We start from the raw sequence: 8,951 nt of genomic DNA on the forward strand, positions 1-8,951 counted from the left end.
CTTTGCTTGTACTTTTGGGTTTGTGGCTAAGAAAGAAACCATGGCTGGATCCCAATGCTCTGGAAATGTTTTCTTCTAGAATGTTGCACTTTTCACTTTTACGTTCAGGCCTCGGGTCTATTTCATTTTTGTCCCTGGTGTAAGGTGAGGGTCCAGCTTCACGTTCCTGCGTAGGGAAGACAGGTGTCTCGCCTCATCTAGAGTTCCTCGGCGGCAAGCCACGGAAAGTGAGCTGGGCTACTAAGTGGGACACGTCCAGCTAGTTGGTAGGAGTCGGGGGGAAATCTGAACCGGAGAATCTCTGCAAGTACAGGGTGTGACTCAGCTCAGTAACCGTGTGTGTGTGTGTGTGTGTGTGTGTGTGTGCATGTGTGGCAATGAGGCAGCAGAGTCACGGGAAGGTCTCGATAAGCAAGACCACATGCAGTGCAGGGTTGGGGTGGGGTGAGTGGGAGGGACGGAGAGTCTCCCCAAAGGGAAACCAGAAGGGTGTCATGAAGGTGGAGCAGGGCCACCGGGCAGGCCCAACGGTAAACGCCCGGCGCCTTCTTCCGGGGGACTCCCTCTGAGCGGTGGCCGGGGCTCCGTGGGGCTCAGGTCGGGGCACCGCGGTGTGTGGCGTTTCTCACCCCCGTCCGCCCAGGTCCACTCCTGGTGCGTCTTACAGGATTATGGATCTGCAGACCATGTCCCGGGAGATGCTCTCCTATGCGAATAGAGAAATGTGGGCTCGTGCAAGAGCAGGTCCAGTCCCGGTCGGCTCCGTCCTTCAGCGTGTAAATTGTGCAAGAGGCCAGGACCTGCGTTGTACCTGCATCCGTGCAGGCGCCGGGCCACGCAGGGTTTGGAGCTCCAAGCTCGCGCTGGGGAGCGAGGGGTCAGGTTTGGGTGATCCTGCCGTGGGCTCACGGCCTGAGCGACGGCCTCACAGGAGCCAGGCAGGGATCGGGCTGACGGGTGGCCACCCTGTCTGTGCGATGGGCACAAATTTCTCTGTGACATGGAGGTAGAAGGAATGACACGTTTCTTCATTTTCTAAAGGACAATTATGTCTTAGCCCAGCCCCTCCTCAGCAGGGCCGGTGTTCTGGGGGGAGACCTGCACACCTTTGGACTATTCGTGACACCATGGGGTTTATTTCAGGCCAAGGAGGGTCACCTTTACCGCTGTGCTTCCTTGGGCTACTCAGCACCCCGCTGGGCGCTGACACCTGGTGGGTTCCTGATCTCCCCTCCCCTGCATCCTCCTCCCCGGCCTCGGGCTGGGCACAGGGCTCCTCGGGGGGCTCCCTGGATCTCTAGCGCCCGTGACCCCAGGCCCCACCCGAAGTCCGCCGGCGTGGGGTGGCGCCGTGGGGGCCTGCAGTCGCCCTGCGGTCGCCCCGGCTCCTCCACAGATTCCATCTACATCCAGGGATTTCTGCTTCGTACCGCCAGGCTCTGTCAGCGGCCCCACGGCCCCCACGGAAGGTGGCGATCCAGCCCCGACACTCGGGGGCCCGGGGGCTGCGGACTGGTGATCGAACTTCAGTTTGGGGGGGTGTTTAGAGACCCCAGGGCCCCGTGTCCGGAGGCTCTGCTGCCCCACGGGAACGGGCTCCCCAGCAGAGGCTGGCCCAGCAGGTCCCGACCTGGGCACCAAGGCCCGAGCAGCCTCCTGGGGGTCCCGAGAGCTCAGGTCTGCAGCGTGGGCCCCCGGCGTCCAAAGCGGACAGCTGCGTTCTCCGGCCGTGGCGACGGTCCGACGGCTCAGGCTTCCTGCTCTGCCCCGACGTGCCCGCACTCGGGCCCTGGGGCTCTGGGGACACAGACGACACTCTGGCCGTCGCGGCCTGGCCGCTGTTGGCGGGACCTTCGCCAGGCTCGAGCTTGCGGGGTTGGTGGCCCGTGTTCCCAGGGCGGAGCTGGGAGTCCCGCCACCGGCCTGACACTCTGGTGACTTTCGGAACCCGCGCCCTTTCCTCTCGGCGTCGTCTCGATTCCACGCGGGTGTCGGTGCTTCAGCGGGTGCTGGAGGGCGGTGGCCGCTCCCGGGGCGCAGGGACCTCCCGGCCTCAGAGAAGGGGGCGATGGCTGGTTTTCATTCCAGACCTTTGGGCCGGTTGGCAGGGCGATTTGGGGGCGTCCGGAGACGGCCTCCGGGGAGTGACCGGGCTCGGGAGGGGCTGAGGCCAATAAGCTGAGGGTGAGCATGAGCACGGGCGGTGGGAATGCTCCTGCGCTGAGATCGGGGTTTTCTAGAATGTGAACGGGCGATGGGGGCGGGAAACCGGAGACACGGGACCTGCTCGGTTCTTCCACAAATGTCTGGTCACCTCTGTGCTTCAGGATCTTTCCTTTGGTGGAGCGAGGAGGTTGGGCTACATCCAGTCATTCAAAAAGAGACGTTTCCTGAGCTTCCGCCGGGCGCCGCGCCTCGTGAAGGCGGTTCCATGAATAATCTCGTCTGATCCATAAAATAATGCCTCGCCCACGGCGGCCCCCACGCGCTGCTTCCACACGTGCGGGCACTGCTGCCCAGGGACCGGTGTTGCCCTCCGCCCTCCCGTGGGGCTCAAGTGACCTGAGGTCACACCGCTGTTAAGCAGCCGAAGTGGATCTGAATCCAGATCTGACTCTCAGTCCCGTGCTCTCGGCTCTGCAGCCTGCTGTCTATGACTTTCCCCACTGTCTGCGTCGCTCCCACCTCCCAGATTTTTCCACCCAGTGGAAACACAGCTCTCACCTGCCAAGTGCTTCCTTTAGGTCCTGCTACGCGCCTTCCCGCGGACATCTCACAGCAACCTCACTAGGTTCTATTATTATTATTGTCATCTTACAGAGGACGACGCGGGGCTCAGACAGGCTGAGGGCCTTGCGCAGTCATGCAGCTTGTCAGCGGCGTTTGAGCCCAGGTCTGTTCTGGGGCTGCTATGCTACCCCGCCTTCTGGAATCATTGAGAGAGATGACGGGAAGCCCAGGGGGCTGACGGGTGATGGGGTCCTTCCTGGGCTCCCCCCCGAGGATGGGGAGAGAGCCAGAAGACTCCAGCGAGCTGGCTGTGATGAAGCCTTGGCCAGGGCCTGCTCTTGGGGGCTTCTTGGGGGAGACCTCAAAGGCCTCAGACACATCCCGGGCCCCACAGACCCAGATGTTCTAATAGGACTCAGGACAGGCAGGAGCACCCTGGCCTTTTGCAGGAGAGATGCTGTGCCCTGGCTGGGGAAGCCGCTCATCGGGGCGGAGACCGTCCCTCGCCCGGGCTCCCTGCTCCCCCAGTCAGGCCAAGCACAAGGCCTTCCCTCCTCCTGAAGCCTGCCTGTGCACCCCCTGACCCAGTGCTTGGAAGTCTGAAAACAAGTTAACCTGTGGCTAGGCAGTGCCATCCCCTCGGGGCCTCTGCTCAGCCTCTCGCCTCTGTGGGAAGGCCCAAACCGAGCAGGGGGCACCCCTCATGTGCACGGGGGAGCGTAGGTTTAAAGGGGAGAGAGCCCAGCCCCCTGACCCACCGCTGAAGGAGGGAGCTGGGCCCGAGGCCTTGACCTTGCCGCTCCCCAGGGCAGCGCGGAGCTGGCCCAGCCACGCGGGGAAGCACTGCTCGCACCCGCGGTTTGCTTTTCGCCCCTTTCTGTCTTCCCCACGGCAGCTCCGTGAGGCAGTAGTCGTGTCTCCACTGTACAAAGAAGGAGCCTCAAGCTTGGCGCGACTGAATAACTTGCCCAAGGCCCGTGGGTCAGAGGGCCACAGGGCAGGACTCGAACTCAAGCCCTCTTGCTCCCCCACCTGCATCTCGCTCCGCCTTCTCCCCCTCCTGCTACCTGTGCTCCTCTCGGCTTGTAGGGTTCAGAGTTCGGGTGAGTTCACTGGATGTGAGTGAGGCGCAGACAGACGGTCCTTTATGGTGGGTGGCTGGTCACCGGGGTCGCGTTGCCCACTGATCGCTGACCCTCCAGCCCTGGGTCTGAATTCTCTTGCAGGCTGCTCCGATCCTCTTACACTCAGTTGTTAGCAACAGGAGGTGCGGGGACGTGCAGAGGCCCCCGGGGACCTTTCGTAAGGTGGCCGGCAGCTTGGGAACAGCCTCGGGCAGCGGAAGCACAGGTGAATCCACAGGCCGCAGGGCCCCGGGGGGGCTCTGAAGGCTGATGAGGTCACCCCCAGGTGACAGATGCTGACAGACCAAAGTCATGGGCTCTTAGGAGTGTGCGGCATGCGAGTGACCGCAGGGGAGGCCCAGGCACATCCTGAACCCCGGGGACCCCGAGCGGGCCTGCTCCACCGCGGCCCTCCCGTGACACACTCGGGTGATGATGGTGAAAGCTTCTTACCATCCATGGGGTGTGCAAACCGGGCAGATGGGGGTCCCGCAGGCTTAACGGCCCCCGTTCCCACCCCCCGGGCACCGGGGAGGTAAGAGCAAACCCATCCTTTCGGATTCTGAAAGAGAAATCAGGGGGCACAGGTTTTTTTTCTTTTTCTCAAAAAGGCATAATTCTTAAAGGGGGGCAGCTTCAAGTGTACGCCATGGGGTTGACCCTGCACTGGGGGGGCTCGAGCCATGGGGGGGCTCGAGCCATGGGGGAGCTCTGTCTGGGAGCCGGGCCCGTGAGCGGGCCACGCCACCTGCCTCGGTTTCTCCTCCTAGTAGCGCAGGCCCTGGGGCAGCAGGCCACACCTCGGGATGGATCACTGGGGGGAGCGGAGGCTCCCAGCCCCGCCGGGTCGGGGAGGGCAGGGTGGTCACAGGGACCCTGAGCACTGGCACTTGCTTTATTATTATTATTTTTTAAAAGATTTTATTTATTTATTCATGAGAGACACAGAGAGAGAGAGAGAGAGAGAGAGACAGAGACAGAGGCAGAGGGAGAAGCAGGCTCCATGCAGGGAGCCTGACGTGGGACTCGATCCCAGGACCCCAGGGTCATGACCTGAGCCGAAGGCAGATGCTCCACCACTGAGCCACCCGGGTGTCCCTGGCCCTTGCTTTACACGGGGTGGGGGGAAGCCAATGGGGAACAATTCACTGGAGTAAAAAGTCCCAGGTGAGTGGCCGGGGTAGCGTCTGGGTGGGTTGGGAGGATTTGAATCTGGAGTTCGGAGTCGCTTTACCCCATCGTCAAATAAGGCCAGTGGGCCACGTCCCCGGTGGGCTGAGGCTTGGAGTTTCTGGAATGAGCGTTCAGGGTTCTCACCGCCTGATTACCCGGAGAGCTCTCCAGGCAGGCAGACCCGGTTCCCCTCCCCTGAGTCATCGTGGGGAGGTTATGTAACCTTGTAATCCTTGCCCTTACAATAGGAAGCTCAGAACTGTCCCCGGTTAGGGCTGATGGGACGGAATGGCACCTGCCGCAGGTGTGTGCCGGAGCCCACCAGCCCAACAGACTCACCTTTCCTCCGCTATCCCCGAAGGCTCACCTGAGCCCGTTCCACACTGTCCCATCTTCCTCCTGCACGGCTCCGAGCTCTTAGTGGTGGCGGCCGGGGGGGTGTGTTCCTTCTAGGGTCCGCCACTCAGATTTCCCGCTTCTGCAGGATTCTCAAACCCCTCCACCCCTCTCCTGCTGTCACTGTCCTCCTGTTACTCACCACCTGCCCCCCGGCCCTTTAACCAAGGAGGTCGTGTCTCCTTCAGATTTGGGCCTTGCTGGGGGTGGTGCAAGAGGGTTTACAGCACAGACCAGACAACAACGTGAAACTGGGGATGAGGCATCAACCGTCTAGTGGCCCTCTGCCCCTCCATGGGCCATCCCCTAGTCCCCTGTGTTAGTTAGCTATTGCCACGTAACAAATCATCCCAAAGCATAGTGGTCACTACGCTGTCCACTAGCAGGCGAGGACCGACAATGTGGTTCTCCTGGTTCCAGCTGGATTCTCCTGTGGAGCTTGAGTTAGCTGTGGGTCACATGGCCGATCTCAGCTGAGCTCTCACATGTCTGGGGGCTGGGCTGGGGACACGCAGGCCCCCTTTCATGTGGGCTCATGCACATGGCGGCGAGCGGAAGGATGCAAGGTCTCTGAGATCTAGGCTCTCAACCGGCGTCACTCCTGCTGGAGGTCAATGCAAACCACTGGACTAGCTCAGAATCAGGAGCACGGGAAAAGGACTCTACTTTGGGATGAAGGATGTTGCCAAGTCATATTGCAAAGGGGGAAGAGTGCATCCAGGGGAGAGTGAAGTGTTGCATCCGTGTTTTGTAACCCAGCCTGCCACCTTCCCCTGGGGTCTTGCCTGTTGTCTTGTCGGTGGATCTTTAGTCTTTCCTGTGGCCTGTCTAGGTCTCTTTCTAAATATTCTCTTCTCCTTGTTCAAGGTTCCCAACTCTTCCCCCCACCTGAAGAAGACTCCAAAGTCTCCTAAGAATGTGTTTCTTCTCTGTTGACATCTTTTTCCTTCCCAGTCATGTTCACACCAAAAATGGCCCTAAGTGTGTTGATGAAAGTAAACCAGTGGATGAAATCAGAGAGGGAGACAAACCATAAGAGACTCTTCATCGTGGGGCACAAACCGAGGGTTGCCGGAGGGGAGGGGGCTGGGGGCGGGGGTATAACTGAGTGATGGACTTGAAGGAGGGCACGTGATGGGATGAGCACTGGGTGTTATGTGAGACCGATGAATCACTGACCTCTACCTCTGAAGCCAACAAGATACCATGTTAAAAATTAAAACTTAACTTAAATTAAGATATCAACTTAAAAACATAAAAATAAAAATAAAAATAAAAATAAATCAGTGGTTCTCAACCTGCCTGGGCATCAGACTCATTGGCAAAGCTCTTAAAAATTACTGATGCCTGGATGTGAGGGTGATCTGGCTATGACATCTGTCGCCCCGTTGCCCGCCATTGTGGCTTTGGCTGATCTGGCTGGCGAGGTGGGTGTCCCCTTCCTCCCTCACCACTCCTCGTACATCCCTCATGAAGCTGCACGCTTGGTCCAAAAGGATGACCTTTCCCAATAGAGGAGGGTCATTATTTGGTCAGTGGTATACCAGTAGCTCCACTCCCTTCCCACAAACTGGAAACAAGATCTCAGGGTCCATTTGTAGGAGAATGTAGGGTCGTCAAGCTTCCAAGACTCCAGAAATAAGGTGTTTCATGTGGCAGTCTACCTCTCTTAAAAAAAAAAAAAAAAAAAAAAGAGTAATGCCTGGGTCCCATCTCCAGGACTGGGGATAGGTTTTGGATATTGTGAGGTTTCTTCCTTTTTAAATTTTAAGTAGGCTCCATGCCCATCGTGGTACTTGAACTCACAACCCTGAGGTCAATTGTCACGTGCTTTACCGACTGAGCCAGCCAGGTACCCCTGGATATTGATATTTAAAAAAAAAACTTCCAGGTGGTTCTAACACATAACTAGGGTAGAAAAACCACTGGAATAAACAATACCATGTATCTCTGAGATGAATTTTGCTCCTTCCTTAAAATGTGGACATTTTAGAAGCTGTTTTTTTTTTTAAATAAGCGAATTCCCTCTTTGTGTTATATTTGTAAAGTGTCCAGTGCATTGCACATGTTCCATCCCGGGCAACGCAGTGTGGTGGTGAGGAATGTGGGCTCTAAGTCAGAGCCCTTTACCTCTCTGCCTCAGTTTTGCTGTCTGTGAAATGAAGATAATTAAAATTCCTCTTCATAAATACCACCTACCTCACAGTATGGTCGTGGGTATTATTTAATATGTCTTAATGATCGTACTTAGACACAAAGTAAGTGTTCAGTAAGTGGTGGATAGTATGTAGTCATCGTTGGATTCATTCAGCGCCCCCGGAGTTTGCTAAGCTCACCCTCAATCTGCTTTCTCTTTGGCCCAGTTTCTAAATCAAACGTGATGACAATGGATCGTGAGGACCGTTGACTGGGGGGAGCTCAGACCTGGGGGATCTATGGGGATTTTAACTGTCACTGTGTCCCCCTTGTGCGAGGCTGTGTTGGGTCTTTATCTTTCCTACTTAGTTGTATCTCGTAACTCCAAGAAGGAGGGCTTTGGGCTCCTTTCTGCAGTTGAGAGAACAGAGTCTTCAAGGAGTTATGACGTCACAGCAACTAAGAAGTTAGGTCACAGCACGACCTGTGACATCGCAAGAATGGTTCAAGGCATTGGAATGACATCATCAAAAAAAAAGAAAAAAAACTCCTATAAAAGTCTTATTCACTTTGAAACAGATAACTCACCGGTCACCAGACACCATATGAGATTATCCCCATGGTATGGTTTTAGGACGACCCTAAGTAACATAAATTAAAAAAATATAAAATCTTTCCAGAAAATGAAAATCAGAAAACCCAAATCTCACTTCGGTTTCCTGTCATTGTACTCATGGATATGTGGAAAAGAAATTAGGGCTCAATGTAAGGTTTTAATTTCATAAAATGGAATCATTCTTGAAAGAACCTAAAATTTAATGTGACCTGAATGAAACAAGGTAGTATGGTGGCATGATCTCATATTTTAAATAACCGTTTTGGCCTAAAACTTGGCCCACCCCCATATATGGAAAATGCTGGAGGAATGACATGGACAAGATCTTATTTGGTGGGGGAGGTAAAAAAGTCCAATTTGTGAAATGCTTAGAAAATGCACAATTTCATTATGGTCTCTATTATAAACCAATGTACTTGATACTATTAGGCAAAAATGTGAGAATTAAAAAATGATAAATCTCAACAATCCTGATAACTGTCTCATAAGCACAAAACAATTACAAAGGTAGCCTGTGGTGTAATCGAACGGTCGGTTATGATTTTCAACTCGGGAGAGGCAAGCTTCCTGGTTCGAAGCCTGGTGGGACCACTTCACTAGTTGTGTTACTTTGTGTGAGTTTACTCAGCGGCTCTGGGCCCATTTCCTTACCTAGAAAAATAGTCGGAACGACTGTAGATGTACCTCCTAGTGTCATTGAGATCTGAATGTGTTAATGGATTGTTTTCTTCTCTTTATAGGAATCCTCTCCATGTATTACCTTATTGCCAGTAATA

The sequence above is a fragment of the Canis lupus genome, chromosome 28 (assembly GCF_048164855.1).
Source record: "Canis lupus baileyi chromosome 28, mCanLup2.hap1, whole genome shotgun sequence".
Lineage (NCBI taxonomy): Eukaryota > Metazoa > Chordata > Mammalia > Carnivora > Canidae > Canis > Canis lupus.